Source organism: Pelobates fuscus, chromosome 9 (genome assembly GCF_036172605.1).
Source record: "Pelobates fuscus isolate aPelFus1 chromosome 9, aPelFus1.pri, whole genome shotgun sequence".
Classification (NCBI taxonomy): Eukaryota; Metazoa; Chordata; class Amphibia; order Anura; family Pelobatidae; genus Pelobates; species Pelobates fuscus.
This window is the reverse complement of record NC_086325.1, coordinates 160,163,746-160,180,766: the sequence shown is the minus strand read 5'-3', so window position 1 is coordinate 160,180,766 and position 17,021 is coordinate 160,163,746. Positions and strand designations below refer to the sequence as shown.

The 17,021-nt window shown below is 42.2% G+C and overlaps 1 protein-coding gene across 2 annotated transcripts in view; it reads right to left on the bottom strand.

Moving 5' to 3' along the window:
* The window catches only part of NACC2 (NACC family member 2), a 123,318-nt gene that overhangs the window by 47,169 nt on the left and 59,128 nt on the right, over nucleotides 1-17,021 (bottom strand). The window contains exon 1 of one of the 2 annotated variants that reach the window (XM_063432885.1): nucleotides 11,778-11,840. The exons of the other annotated variant lie outside the window; for it this stretch is intronic. The gene's annotated coding sequence lies outside the window, so the exon portion shown is untranslated. Of the gene's footprint in view, nucleotides 1-11,777; nucleotides 11,841-17,021 lie in introns of those variants that run through there. 2 annotated transcript variants of the gene reach the window in all.

Here is a 17,021-nt window from a genome sequence, read left to right as displayed (position 1 = left end):
ATCAGGAGACTTCTATGATCTTCACTCCGTGAAGATTAAAAAAAAACAAAACAAAAGGGGGGGAAGAAAAAGAGTTGACAAAGTGCATAGATGCTTTCTCAAGTCAGACACCAGCCCATTAATGCATGCGCCCCCCCCCGCCTTCCTTCTCCAGCCTGACACTGTCTGGCTCTAAAGCAATGGTTACAGCAGAGAGACTAGAAGAAAAAAAAAACTCACACTGAGAAAAAAAACTCACATAGAGTGAAAAAAAAACAAAAAACTCCAATATCCTCAGACGTGTGATGGTTTTGCATGAAATTATCTTTTCAGCAGGCTATACCAGGACAATATCCCAACTCTATAAGCCATTAAAAAGGTTAGCACCAAGGCATTTCTTTTTAATTCTTTTATTTATTTTTCAAATTAAAAAGTGAAAGTGAGGGGTGCCCTCTTCTCTCAGGTATTGGGGATGCAATTATTATTTTTATTATTTATATAGCGCCAGCAAATTCCACACATCAGGGGTTAATGCAAAGAACTAGTTAACAAAAAATAAATAAATGCAATATAAACACGCAACAAATAAAAAAAAAAAATCCAACTCATTACCATTTTGGTGATGCCACCAGATCTGCTTTGAACAACCCAGGGGATCGTCGATTAAATAAACAAAATGAAAAGCTGTTAAGATTGACACCGAAAATGACTGTGAAATAACATATTGTGCTGGGGATAAAAAGAATTTCAAGCGCTGAACGCGTCGAGTCAGGGAATATATGCAGTTGGCGGTGAGCTTGAGTGGAAGGAAAGAGGTGAGACAGGGTGATACAGACACACATGCAGACAGAGAGAAAGGGAGGGGGGGGGGATTCTGTCCGTCGCATCTGCAAAGAAACCTCTTCGCAACTGTGAACTTGTGCGTCGTCCGTCAAGTGCCAACGTACCTTTAAAATATAAAAAAAATTCGAACTGATCCCAAGTATTTGTAGAGGTCGGAGAAAATCCTTCTATCGATCCTCTTCGGTTCCTTAACAGAAACGAACACAAAACAAAATAAAATAATAAAAAAATAAATATATATATAAACAACAAAAACAAAACAAAAGCAAGAAAATGTATGGGGGTAAAAAAAAAAAGCACACCGTATCAAAAAGAGCCGGTATTATTTTTTTTTGTTTTTTTGAAAGGCATTTCGCAAGTCAAAATCTCCACGCCAGTGCGAAGCATGTAAATGAATGGACCGGATGCAGATTAACATTCAGCCTGTTCTCAGCAATGAATAGAGCCCTTTGATTAGAGACTTGAAGTAAATGCCAGTTTTAGGCAGAGGGAGATCGGTGACAGAAGAATGCTCCTCAGTGTTGGTACAAGACAGACTTCTGATGAGTCATTGCAATGCAAACAAAGATGGCAGAACTGTACTGTGTGCTGATGGAGTGCTTAGGGGTGCCACGGCAACCGAGACCGGTTAGAAATTTATAGCGCAGTTTTGCATATGAATGACACTGTAAACTGCTTTGCCTGCCATGCAGTCCACAGTGTCAAAGCATTTAAACTATTCCAAACAGTCTGCAGACCTGGCAGGGAGAGCGTTTAACTCCTCCAGTGGGAAGGAGGGGGGGGAGCAGTGAGATTCTGGATCAGGTCCAAATTACTGTTACACTGTTACAGTGCTTGTTGTCATCAAACAGTTTGGAAGAATCTGAAGTTCGTAGAAGGATGGAGTCAACTCCAACACACAACACAAACCAGAGGCAGACGACAGGTGGCTCTCCAGCTGTTGTAGAACTACAGTTCCCATGATGCTTTGCCCGCAACCTACAGGGCTAACCAGAGCCATCTATAATATTAATAGGACCCGGGCAAAGCATTTTTTGGGCCCCCAGTACTCTGCCCCCCCTCCCCTCACCAGCCGCCACACCCTGGCGTGCAATTACACATTTCACCCTGACGCAGTGGGGGAACTAAAGTAGAGAGGTGCAAGACATACTTATACACCGACAGATATACGGATACATACACGCACAAACATACTGACACACACTGACAGAAATACTAACACACACACTGACAGACTTACTGACACACAATCACACATACACAATTTACACTTTTATTCTACCTCCCATTTCTAACCTTGAAGGGTGCCTTCCCTGGTGTCCAGAGTGGTGGCTGAGGCTGTTGTGAGTTAGGGGTTGGCTCTCCCGGCCCCCCCCTCCTCATTGCCTCCTCGATCTCTCCCGCGCGGCTCTGTGTTTTCACTGGGAGGAAGTGACTTGCGTCCGTCACTTCCTCCCAGCGCTGACGAAAAGCTTGGGGTCGGTCGCGCTGTTAAAGGGCTACAGCGCAGGACAAGGCTCCTGCTTACAAAGGCCCACCAGGTGGCTGTTTGTGCATGGGCTACCCAGTGGGCCTTCTTAGTGTGCGGGCCTGTGGCTGAACCGGGGGCCCATGGGGGAAATAAATAAATAGTAGAGGGCAGTAGAGCTCACGGCTTACTCCCCCCCGGCCCCTAGTGGACGTACACTTGCCAAAGATATTTTCAGCACTGACTGTTCAACTCTTTCAAGGCATGGATAATGCGCAAATCTAGAAGTATTAGACAGGACACCGAACGTTACTTTGTATCCTACATTTAAAGGTTTGCAGGATACAGCGATTGGCTGGCTAGGCTTTGATCCCGGGTCAGTAGGAGTTGTATAGAAGCGCACTTGGCCTAAATTTCTTATCGTCTTTAATTCTATGGAACATAAACATACAGAGGGCAAGGCTGGGGAAGCAAAGATCTTTGCGAAAGTCAAACATATTGGCGTTTTTTGTTTTTACTAAACTAGGAATTTTGGAGAACGGAGAGTGGGGAATTGCAAATTTTAGTCTAAAAGAACAGAACTTGAAGAAGTCTCTGACTAGCCCATTTGGCTGCTATGGTCTATAATTTTTTAGTTCCCTTATAGATTCTCCAGAGTTATGAGTTTAGTGAATAAATCCGTATATTCACAAAAGCTTCAATCTCTTTCCATGCCGTTTACCAGGGGTTAGCATCTATGAGTTGGTCCGAGCTCATCTAGAAATAGAAATGAAAATGGCGCAGACGCCCTTAAAGAACCACTGGGTTCACCCGGGCCACTTCATTTTAATAGGCGACCTGGCTTCAGTGGTCTTTGTAATTGTAACAGTTCAATGTAAAGCCCTGTCGTCTTGCTGCAGAATTTAGCTTTTCTCATCAGAAGCATTGGATTAGACAAGGTCGCACAAGTCGTCAGCAGGTATGAGCCTCTGCAGCAGAGGAGTCTCGGCACTCGAAACAAGGCGAGTAATCTTTAGTCAACTTTATTTTTATCAGCAAAGGGCGGTGGACAGTGGTTATAGTGATAGAAAGGAACCTATTGTCTCACCAAAAAAGACTTGTTTTCAGGACTATAAGTTCCCTTTAACAGAAGCTGCCACTTATAAATCTGTAGAATCTACAGATATATAAAAACTCATTGTACTAAGGAATGTCAAATCTCCCACATCCTGGAGTGCTGCAGAGGTAAGTGTGTTTTATACCAACCTCCTCTGCTCTCCTACACCCAGTAAGTACTCCGCTAGTGTTTAAGGGAGTGGCGAGCAGTCATTGATCAGAAATTAACACGTCACAAAAACAAACAGCAAATTTATGCAAAAATAGGATACAGTGTCCAGGTTATCTGGGTCTCAGCCTAGACATTTTCACATCAAGTCATCACAATTTACTGTTTAATGAATAAACCCCTTATTCAAAAAAGTAAAATAAATAAAACCACTAATAGAAATGTATGAGCCTCCCTGTGAGGATAATTTCCTTTCCTTTCTCATTGAAGGGGACTATTGAATTTCTAATTGTCTGTAGTCTCTGAAAATTACCCCAGAGCCATAAAAAAAATCACTGGGTCTCTGGGACGCCCGACGTTACCTCTGGCAGAGGCGTGAAAGCCAGCGTAAATTAAAATGATATAAAATAAATGTTTACATTTTTAAAGCATGAATTAAGATAATTATTAAGACTTCTGCAAAGCCTGCTGTGATAGTCGGATGTTGTTTTTTTTTATTGTTAAAGCGAGGGTGGTTTGATCAAAAACATTACTTGCTTCAAATAAATCAAAAGCAACGGACTGAAAGACAATGGCTTCATGTTTCAGACCCCTGCTGGTGCCATCTTTTCCAACAAACAAACTAGATCTTATCAAAAAAGAATATAAAAATGATGCACATGAAAACCCAAATCTCTCACCAACAACGCTAAAACACCAAATGTTTTAGGTCAGGAAATTATTGCAAAAGATTAACCCGATACTTCGGTAATATTGTACTTGCTTACAACTAATATGGAGAGATGGGACAGTGGTGGCAGTACTGATGGTGCAGGGGTACACTGATGATGCAATTTGCTTCCTGTCTTGAAATGAGCATGTTATCAAGGCACGCATGCACACACACACACACACGGCAAGCACCCTAGTTGGTAGCCACACAGTGCCGCCATTAAAAGAGAAAACACAGGCTTCAATGACAAAAATCATGTACGGTACTTTAAAGGACCACTAACATCACCCAGACCACTTAATCTCAATAAAGGTTTGAAGGGTTATCTCATGGTTATCTCCCTGACAGCCACTAGAGGTGTTTTCGTCTCCATAACCGAGTAAAACTGTTCTGCAGTCAAATGTTGCAGATCCGCAGGAACGCAGCGTTTTGCGCTCTCCAATGCAATTTCTATGAGTAGCACTGGATTGGACGCGATTGTAGGTGATGGTTCAGTAGGCTGTCGCAGAGAAGTCAGTGGAAACAAGGTGAGTAATATTTATTTTGATTCAATTTTACAGGGAAAAGGGGGGTGAACAGTGAGCACATTGCAAAAAGGGTGCCTATATAGCCATTGTTATTTTTGGTACTCTAGATTCTCTTTAAGGAGACATTTGTTTGGTGTCCTGAGAAAAATCTTGGATGGTGGTAAGGGAGCAAAAATCATGACTGTCTTACCAAATTCAAGACTATTGGTAAGTATTGTAAATGTAACTGGCTGTAAATTGACCAAGATCAGGGTGCTCGCGTCTGGTGGGCTGGATACCATCAATCCTCTAATCGAATAAAAAGCATAATCCACAAAAAGATGATGGCGTCATCTGAATAGCCTACAAATGGAATTTCTTAGCACATTAGGGTATGAAAAGTACAAAAGCGACATTTTGGATTAACAGAGCCTCAACCACACATATTGCATATACAGTAACAGTGTTATGCCAGCTAAGCAGTGCTGATTTGAGAGTCCTGTCCCACCTTCACGACTGTTCCCTGGTGGTCCGCTTTTGAAGGTATCAAGGAATGATCCCCAAAAAAGCATAGCATGAGCCCATCATTAGACTCTCTTGCGCAATGCTAAGGGCACTAGGAACCTGCAGAGAATATTGAAAGAGCGCTCCCCACATGTCCCACCCTCAGTGGGCTTGCCTCTATGGTTGGCAGGCAGCCAGGCTCACATTCACACTAGGCTGACCTGTAAATTGTTGGGGTGGATTTGCCCACTTTCTGGGCAGGTCTGCCCCTTTGGGCTGCAACAGTGATGCGATTAACACCAGTGTCCTGCTTGACAGGACGCCAAAGTTGGAAGGTATGCGTTGTACAATGAGCATTAATAGATACGGCGTCTAGCTCATATGAGTCCCTTTCCATATCTCTACAACAAAAGGAAGTTGAGACCACAAACTCAAAATGGAGGAAGACACCTCTTTCACAACTCAATGGACCTGAGAACCATTAAGTTGGGTAATAAATAATAATCCACTGGACACACTTTGAAACTAGCAGCACATTAAATGTAGCTTGTAGGCATTCAGAAGATGCAGCATTTTTTTAAAATATAATTTTGTTCCATGTACTTTGGGGTTAATTCACTAAGCCAGACATTGTGAAGAGTTCAAAAAGAAAACTATTTTTTGACCAAAAATAATAGGACAAAAACGGCTTATTGGGGTTCTCTATCCAATTTGAGTATTGTGGTCTAAAATTTAAATATATCCCATGTCAATTAACCATAGTTCCCAATGTAGTGGGAAAATAACGAAAACACAAAAATAGTCACTATGAAATCTGTTCAAGATGTGAAATTATAAAAATGCCAACTTTTATCTAACCAAGCATGTGACTGTGCCAAGTTTTCATGATGTCTAATATACAAAATGATTTGTATTCGTGTCTATTTACGTCAAATAAGTCCATCCTTTTGCTCCCTTCACCAACTGTAAATATCCATGACTTTACCCCCAAAGCCCACACTAGCAACACCAATGACATTTAGTACGAATGTCCACTGAAATCACTACAGGACAAAACTGTACACCACTAAAAAGACTGTATACAATCCGGTGTGGAATATGAAACCCTATTAACTAAACGTTCCCCCGATATTCTGAACCCCGTAGAACATTACTGGAAGGAATTATGTTCAAATCTGGAAAGAAAACATATTGTGGAATTTTGACTCTATAAAAAGACTTTGTTTTTGAGTTTTTCCAACGTGGTCCTAAATCGCCAAGTCATGTTAACCAATAAAGATAAGATTTTTTTTACAACATTTTACTAGCACAATACCAAACTCTACCCGTTTGAACCACACCATTTTATGAAAATTGTAATTGCTTGAGTTCATCAACAATATTTATACGTTTTCTACTGTCCCAAAAATACAGATCAGGTGGTGGCTGGAAGCTATTGTGATACTAGGTAGCCAGGGGGGGGGGGGGGGGGGGAGCCAAATTTCTAATTATTTCTGATATAATTTTGGCTGGCCAGAGCTAGATTAGATCAGTGATTTTATATTTACCTTTGGAGCGACAAACCTTGAGGGAAGGTATGTGGAGGTATGTGGCAACAAGTTCTAGCGATATAAGGGGTAACGAGATAATGGAAGTGTGCATGAGGTGTTGGAGAACATTTGGTTATAAGAAGATTGGACTGAGTAAAGGTGTATTAAGCGATAGGAGGGGGGGGCATAAGAGGGAGCAGAGTGAAAGACAGTTTAGTATGTCATGATAAGAAGTTTACAGCTGTCTCTTGGATGGGATGGACAGCTGTTGATGGACATTGCAGTAGAGTGGGGCAGAGGTCACCAGTAGAAAGGGAAAGGTAAGTGAAGAAAATAGGCTAATGGAATAGTTTTGGAAGTCAGCTCAGTAATCAGCACACAGGATGAGGAGTGAATTGAAATTTTAGACGTAACTTAAGTAAAAAATATATATTTTTAAAATCACGGTAAAGAGATGGAATATCAGAATCAGAAAGAGGAGACAATGCTTGCTATGACTGGTTGTCAATGGGGAGGAATTGGGAAGCTGTGAGATGATCCGTTCAGGTTTAGAGGGTTTATGTTTCAGATAGTGGTTGGACATCAATTAGGAGATGGTAAGCAGAAAAGCCGTGATATAGAATACTAAGAGGGTGGAAGATCTTGTGAGAAGAGTTACACTGGTGTAGAATCACCTAAACTGTGTTAATAATAAGATTGCTACCAACTGACTCCCCTAGAGTAATAATTACACTCCTGCTACTGTATAATTCCACAGTTTTGAATGTGGCCCCAATTCCTTCCTGTATTTCGAGTAAAGACCAGGAGCAAACGTCAAGCTACAACTTTGCCATTTCCCCAAATTATGGGGTTTGTCAGACCCCTTTTAGCATAAAAACTGAAAAGTTAAAGCTCTTAATTAAACATATAGAATACAAAAATTAAACCTATAGAGATTCAGACATAAGTGAAAAAACAACTTTTAAATCAACCGTTGAGTGACAAGGTGTTTGGGGAGGTGGGGGTGATTACTGATTACTGCCATGCACATTTACATAGCCAAGCTGATATGTAGAGCTGGCCAATTATTTTCCAAACACCCGTGGATTATTAATGGTTTAAACTGGCTGCACATATGCATAATAATCCAAACATATTCTTTATATTTTGCTCAGGTTTTCTGAAGAAGCATATGGGGGAGAAAACGTGGGGTGCTGAAGGACACAGGTCAACAAACAGGACTTTTTTGTGGAATACTGCACACTTGGGAGTTGTGTTTTCCCCAATTATTATACACCTACTAATAGTAGATCCAAACTGAAAGAGAGAGCATATGGTTTAAAAGGGGACCTGTGCTACATTCAGTACTCACATACGTGTTAATCTTTTCTTTCAGCGAAAGGGAAGAGTCACTTTGCACCGTATTAAACATCAGTTATCCGTGCCAGGGAAAAACAAACAGGTGGGCTGCAGGGAGTGATGCCTTTCACTAGGCCAACATTGTAAAAATCCAGAAATAAATTGCACAGTATGTAGAATCTCGGGCATATGGTTCTTCTTCAAAAGCGACGTTGGATCCTCCTTATGACATTACGATGCCAGGTATGTACCAGTGTTGGCTTTAAAAAAATAAAAAATAAAAAATAAATTATAACTCTGTGAGACTGGGCTGTCTGACTGCAGGGAGCATTGTTAAAATCTTCACAGCCGGAGACGACAATGTGCAGAAACCAGTGACTTGCAAATGTTTAATATGTGTGAATGTGTCGGGCAGGCGTATACAAGGCTCCTGAAGCGGTTGTTATGCTGTTTAAATATTTGCACAGCAGATATAACTAAACACGCTCTCTTGTATGTAAACCCGAGTCAGTTCAGCATTTCCCTGTACTATTTCTGTCCGTGAGCAGTAGGCTATATAGAGTCACAAAAACCGGCGTTGTCTGTCAGTAGGGATCCCGGTAGCCAAGATCATTTACAGGTAGGTATTTACCAAGAGGAGTGTTAAAGCAGTTAATATACCAGTCAACGTAATAATTAAAGAATTATGCACAGACACGCTCATGGTTAAGAATCTTCACCTTTCAAATCCCAGAAATGTAAAAAGCTAAATCCGTAGCCTTCTTCATAAATGTAAAAATGCCTTTTGTTATAGCCAACACAAGTGACCCTTTCATGGCTTTGTAAAGTCTCTCGAAAAAAAAATGGTAGAAACATTGCCAGGTTACTTGGGGTCGCAATAATAAAAGGCCTTTTAAATTTACATACATGACTGGGGATTTAGATTTGTAAATGTTTAGATTTTTAATAATAATATTGATAATAAAATAGTCAGACACACCGGAAGACAAACACCCAACATTAGAAAAATATTTTTTGCCAGGGATACCTTGGTCAGGAGAGGTCAGCTCACGAGTTCCAATTAAAATTGACCCAGATCGGTTGTAATACAATAAACCTATTCGGTATCCCTGTACCGAAATGGCAGCAGAAGGGGGAGACACTGTCAAATTTGAGAGAAGAGCAATGGAAACAATATTTTCTTCTGGTAGTGGATGGCCAAACACAACACACATTTTTTCCCTCCGTTTTGTGATTGAGGAGCTACTGGTAGGCCGAAAGAGTTAGCAGGGTCCTGTCCGGGTGCTGGACTGAAGACTTTGGGTTTACACAGTTTGTTAGCAGTTTAACCCCAGAAGGTAAGTCAGTGCCCGTGACCTTGTTGTACCATCGGAATAAAGTTGTTATGGTGTGAGGAGTTTATGAAGTTGTTATGGAGCCCGCAGTATTTCTTTAACCTAATTCGACCCGAATCCTGAACATGGCATTCGTGGGATGAGCATACGCCTGGAGAGGACTTGTGTCAGCATCTTTGGGACCACGTACAATAACACAAGCGTGACGGCGATGCTCTCATTAGTAAACAAGTCAAATAGTGCTACAAACAATGTATCTTTTTACTGTAAAATCACCACTTGTTATTGTTTGAAACATGAAGTGCATACATATACCACAAGACATATTGGGGGAGATTTAGCAAGGCAAAAGGTGCTCTTCTGAGGCAAATTGCCAAGTAAAGAGCAGTCACCATGGAAACCAATAGAATGTCTCTGAACAATTAGCACTTTGCACCTTTTTTTGCCTTGATGAATCTCCCCCATAATATATATTCATGTCCCCTATCCTGGCCCCCTGGCGGCCCTGGTGGGAGGGGTGATTGCGAATGGTGGCTGCTGATTGGCTGCTGTATTTCTTTAGAAAACAGCGCAGGGATTTATTAACTAAACTCCAAACTGTATTGAACTGAGATGGATTTACAAAATAAGCCGTGTCTATAGTGGTGAGAATTTTTCCAAATCAACTATACTGGCCTACGTTTCGCAGTTGTTTTATAAACACACGACAATTCAGTGTTTAGTGAATGAACCTCACAACGTGCACTAAAAAGGTCTCCGTGGAAATGTTACACGCGAGCCAGACTCCAGGGCACAATGCATAGGTCAAATACCAATACCTACCTGAAATGACCTCAGTCACATCACGAAAATGCACCTAAATCTTGGCAACTAAAAATCTACATGTGGCATTTACCCATTGTATAAGCAGGCAACGTCACACACACACTATAAAATGTTACACCTGAAAAACGTAATTTTAATTGAAACAGTTAGCATTCTCCACCACAAGTAAATGATGAAAGAAAAACAGATTTTTGTAAAAACCCTTGCTGTAGCCAGCAACGAAACATAGCAAACAAGAACAAGCTATCTGGGGGATGTTAATTACGTTTACTGTGCGTATTCACAAACGTTGCTTCTACAGACAAAAAACGCAGTCGGCAAGCAGCGAGAGGCTCGTACGAACACATGGCGAACACTGGAACAGACATGTCCCCAAGCCTTGGACTGTCTGTGTCATACTGCAGGCATCAAACCTCTCCCAGCTCAGAGATAGAGCAGCGCTGCTCTGTGGCATATTAACAAGTTAGCCCCAGTCCTAGCAATCCAGTCATCGAAAATCACAGGGGAGCAGGGAGGGGAATAAACACTCCCCTGGGAGGGTGGGGGGCTGCATCCATCCCTCTCTAGAAAGCCCAAACTATAGGACACTCACTGGCAGTTTTAGACTGGGATAGTCATACAGACTCCTAAAAATACCAGCTAAACTTAAACATAACCACAGATGCTGCAGAACCTCTCGAACGATTGTCAGGTCTGACAATCACAAAGAGGGTTTTGTTTTTTTAAATGAAGAAAAGAAAGGAAAATAAAAAATAAATCTTGGAATGACCAATGCCTCTGCTTCCCAAAAGTAGCTTCGGGTGTTAATGATGCTGCCTATAATTAATAAATAAAAGTCAATAAGCAGTTTATTTATGATTGTTTGAACATTCAAGCCCACAGTGGAGTGGGGGAATTGTCTCCCAAGTTATTCTGTAAACCAATCTGAAACACTGAGCATCCTGCGGCTGCTATCCATCATCCTGGGGAGGGATTCCAACTCCCAGCCTTTAGCTGGCTGAGCCTGCTGAGAGCTGCAGTGCTCGATCCCTGCCTACACTCGCCTACCACTAAAAACAAGTGGCGCAGATGGCAAACTCCACCTAATAGCCAGCATGCAGTCTTCTTCACTTTCCAACATCACATGCTTGGATACAGAATATGTCTTCTCAGACATCAGATCCATAGCAGAGGAAAACCTAATCCCTTCCTGACGCTTTCCCTAAATTACACTCCAGAGCAAATGCTCCTTCCACACAGACACACACAGATACCACGCACAGACACACACAAACACCAAGCCATGGTGAGGAGTCTGTCCTCTGCGAATGGAAGCTGTTCTAAGGAGTCACTTTCTAACAGGGCTTGGTGCCCCCACATTTAGGGTGTGCCACTCCCTCCCCCCTTCTAATAAGTAAAGACAAAACAAAACAACAACAAAAAGCCAAGCAAACCTTACAAAGCACCAGGCGCAGCTCGTTTGCTCTGTTCATTACCCGCTATGGAGGAGCTGTCTGTCTGTGTGTGTTTTCTCTCCCTCCGTCTTGTACAAGTTAGTCTGTGAGTCAGCATTAACACACACACACACACACACACACAAGAACATCAAGAAAGCTCTGCTGAGCTCGATGCAACGGAGGCTGAAAAAAAAATAAAAAAAAGTGCATTCTGTTGGACTCGCGCCCTGCGCTGTAATTCAATTGCCTCTACTTTACAATTACTGCATAGACTTCTGGTAGCCCCAGGCATGGAAGCTCGAATCGCTGCTTAACTCTCTATTCCTGAGCTCATAAAGACACAAGTGCATGGCAATCTCCCGGGGGACACTGGGCCAAGTCCTGATAGTCTGGGCAGGGAGCATGTTCCTACCTGGACACAGGAGACACAGTAACGGTCACTGAGCGACACACCTATGTTTCAGAACATCTTATAGAAAACATAGATCTGGAAGAGTATTGATTGGACTACAGGGCTACGTTTTAACCCTTTCATAGCTCTAGGTGGATACCAAATGACATAATTAACATCCATGCAAGTAAACATAATTCAAACTCTCAGGGGCTGTAGGGATCGCCTTTTACTATGAAGCAAAGCTAGATGTTTGTGGACTACAATTCTCAATATGCACGTCTAGCCATTTGGAGCTAGTGCAGGGGGTAGGCAGCCTTCTGCCCTTCAGAAGGTTTGGACTACATCTCCCCTGATGCTTTGCCAGCATTAAGTGATGCCAAAGGTTGCCTACCCCCGACCTAGATGGTTTACTATTGGTAAATGCCAATGGGATGGCACGTTATAGGTAGTAATGACTAAGGGCGGGGATAGCCCTGCCTTCGGCACTCTGAAGGTTGCTTACCCCTTATCTAGAGCATCACTCGGTCAATTAGTTTGCCCCAGAGACGGTCAGAATTGATGCCACTAATGTGGAAAAAGTCGTGTGAGGTGAAAGAGGGGTAGACTTGTAAAAGAAGAGTATATTATTTATAGAGCACCGACATATTCAGCAGCGCTGTTCAATGGGTGGAGTAGATGTACATATAATTAAAAGGACAATTTTGGCACACAGGAACAAGAGGTGGTGATGGTCCTGATCAAATGAGCTTAGAGTCTAAAGGGAGTGCGTGATAACTGTATGAAAATTGAAAAAATAATAACATGGTATAAAACAGTGACAGGCGGCATTAAACATTTTAGCTGAAGGTATAGATGCAAACAGAGAACAGGGAAGTTCACTGGCATAACGGCAGTACTTGAAAATTGGAGATAAGTACTTTGGGGGGGGGGGGGGGCAGGGGTGCAGCTGTAGGAAAGGAACACGATTTACCATTGAAATTGAACGCATACGGAAAGCCAGTGAACGGATTGACAAAGGGGGGACGTGAGAGAAATAGGGGAAATTGTTAAGGAAGATTAGCCTGGCTGCAAAGTATATTACGTACTGTAATGAGGAGGTAAGAAATAACTAATACGTTGGCAAACAAGTGGTTTGGTTGTATTGTTGTAAAGGGGTCAATTCACGTTACATTGTGACCAACATAATCTGCCTACTCAATACGTTTGCCCATACAACTGTCACTTATATTACATTCAAAGATAAAAAAAACTACTACAACATGCCAACAGCCCTAATTCCTGCCTCCGAGTTTATACCTATCCCAGCACCCTTACACAATGATTTATAGACAGGGACTGGAACAAGACACTGGTAAATGTACCTACAAACAACATGCAATGGCATGTTTGAACATGGTAGGGTGCTAGATTCTACAAATGACATTTTACTCTGCCATCTGACTTTTTGGGCTCTGCCAACTTAGTCATGCCCTGTTTAACACCATAAAGGTATAGACACAAATCTTTGCCAAACAGCAATACAGCAATCACGTTCCAGGTCCAACTCCATGTAATTATGTGGTTACCCATGACAGCCCACGAAGGCAGTAAAATATAATTTTATTTAATTTTCTATTTGCTCTCTCTTGCCACATTATATGGAGTGTTTTTTTTTTTTTTTGGTTTTTTTTCTACCCCCTTTTTTAGTTGCTAAACTAACAACATTTTTATTTGTATACCTGCACTGGAGAAGAGGCCTCCGATTTTATTCCATAGACACCTGGATTCAGTGGAGGTAGGCATTATATTTATTCTGCATTTAATACAAGGGCTTGATCTGCTTTGCTGAGATTTTTTTTACATTTTCACAATATATTGGCCCAATGAAAAGCCAATAGATGTTGTCAGAAATCCTGTTAGAGTTGACTAAGCAGATCCAGGAGTCTATACCAAAAAACTGGGGCATTTTTCAAAAGTGCCCCAAAAATCATGACTTTATTAATTTCTTAGCCTCGCATTAGCATCTCTAGCCACCAATAAAGGGACCAAAATTCCATGTTATGAATATAGCGATTAGTTCTAACACACTTTTGTTATTAGTCTAAATCTGACCAAGGATTTTATTTTCTTTGGGCGGTGCTACCCCACCTGCCTCTACGGACATCTCCGTCACACCTTTCACCTCTTCCTTTCACGTTATCCAGCAAATCTCGCCTTCCACAACACCAACCTACAATAGGTAGCTGGAGGACAACCCATCTCCCACTCTTCATCCCAACTCTTCTGGACAATTTTTACCAAACATTTTTTTGTCTGAAATATAATGCCATAATCTTATTCCCGGACGATAAAACATTTTGGTCACATTTCCAAGATCATGGCTCCTCTCATTCTCAAAAAAAATTCCCTGGTGATAGATTTTGTTGTGTTCGGTTTCTGGTGTCGGTGTTTGTGCTTTGTTTTGTCACAGCTTGCGGTTCTTCCTGGCCAGCGCTACAGGGGATGGAAACGCCAAGAGAAAAGAAGAGGCTATAACTAGGATAGGAGAGAGACTTTTTGGTAATATAGGAATGAAGAAGCCCAAAAGAGGCAGAATATTTAAAGAGGTCACTAATGGATACAACAAGCATTCTCTGAATTTAGTACATCTGGTTAAACCGCTCCAGTTCTTATGCAATTGCATTTATTTTTTCCATTGACTTAAGTGCAACCAAGTTGAGTATGTAAATTAGGGACAATAGCTGATTTATCAACAAAATTGCATTTAGTAAAGTGGATATTTTTTCTTTAACCTAGTTCTGTTATTGTATGCAATTGGGGCAATTCAATGTCCAATTCTGAGCTTAGCAAATACCCCTCCCTGAGTAATGCGAGCTCAATAAACATTGCTGTAAACATATCACATCTCCAGGGTAGCAGAACTGCCCAGCTAGGACAGCAACCAAGGTTTTCAGCCTTTGTAAGAAGTCATGAAAGGTTTGTGATATGCCACATCCGACAGTCATGGCTAACTGTGGCATCCCATATTGTGATTCATTCATTTCCCACGATGCAATGCCAGCTATCGTGAGACATGTTCATAGTCCACGAACGTCTGGCAAAAGTATTTTTTTTATACAGGTTTTTCTGAAATATAAAGTGGTCTATTCTTTAAAATAACAAGGGCCAGAGTATATTATTCTAATGTAACATTCATAGAGCAACCTTCTAAGAATGTATAATCAGGCATATAATGCACATCGACATACATTTCCCATGATAGATCGTAGATAGATATTTATTCAGGGAAAGAAATATATGATTTCTGTAGGAAATTGGAAACATTCATTTGCTAGACGTGATAGGAGATAATGGAGTGTGAGGTGCCACGGTCAACATGTAGACGGTGAGGAGCGGGCAGAGTGGGTGAAATGAGTGGGGAGATGGAAGACGCGAAAGGCAGGAGGAAGGAGGGCTGGAAGAGAAGAAAACCGAGAGTCAAGGAATGGAGCAATGGAATAAGGGGAGAGAGAAAAAGAGAGAGAGTACTGTATACATGCCTCTCTCAGAGTGCCTGCATGCACTGTATACACATCTCTCAGAGTGCCTGCATGCACTGTATACACATCTCTCAGAGTGCCTGCATGCACTGTATACACGTCTCTCAGAGTGCCTGCATGCACTGTATACACGTCTCTCAGAGTGCCTGCGTGCACTGTATACACGTCTCTCAGAGTGCCTGCGTGCACTGTATACACGTCTCTCAGAGTGCCTGCGTGCACTGTATACACGTCTCTCAGAGTGCCTGCGTGCACTGTATACACGTCTCTCAGAGTGCCTGCGTGCACTGTATACACGTCTCTCAGAGTGCCTGCGTGCACTGTATACACGTCTTTCAGAGTGCCTGCGTGCACTGTATACACGTCTCTCAGAGTGCCTGCGTGCACTGTATACACGTCTCTCAGAGTGCCTGCGTGCACTGTATACACGTCTCTCAGAGTGCCTGCGTGCACTGTATACACGTCTCTCAGAGTGCCTGCGTGCACTGTATACACGTCTCTCAGAGTGCCTGCGTGCACTGTATACACGTCTCTCAGAGTGCCTGCGTGCACTGTATACACGTCTCTCAGAGTGCCTGCGTGCACTGTATACACGTCTCTCAGAGTGCCTGCGTGCACTGTATACACGTCTCTCAGAGTGCCTGCGTGCACTGTATACACGTCTCTCAGAGTGCCTGCGTGCACTGTATACACGTCCCTGCCTGTGTGCACAGTATACATGTCTCTGAGTGTGCTTGTGTGCACAGTATACATGTCTCTGAGTGTGCTTGTGTGCACAGTATACATGTCTGAGTGTGAATGTGTGCACTGTATACATGTCTGAGTGTGAATGTGTGCACTGTATACATGTCTGAGTGTGAATGTGTGCACTGTATACATGTCTGAGTGTGAATGTGTGCACTGTATACATGTCTTAGAGTGCGTCAGTGAGTGCCTGTATGCAGAAAATGTATGTCAGTGTGCCTGCATGTAGCATATTTCTACTCATTCCACTGGTTTCCATGGTGATTGCTCATATTTTACAACTTTGCAGATCACAGTACTTTGAAAGGTCTCCCTCATATCTACGCGGACACGTGTCCACTAGGGCCAATACCCGGGGGTATTCGAGGATGTTAGTCTGTGACAGACTGTCATGACTGTAGCCCACCTGACAGAATGGTTTATTCCCTATGACGCTTTTATATTGCTCATTATCCTTCAATTTTTAGGGGAAATTTAGCCTTTAAGACAGAAAGCAATGCACAGCTGGGACTCCATGCGAGCCACAGAACAGCTCATTTTATGGCTGAACGCTTTCACTTTATTCCAGCGGCGCAGTTTGTAAGAAAGTGAAATTCCTGGATCTGTGACCCACAGCACTTGCAGGAG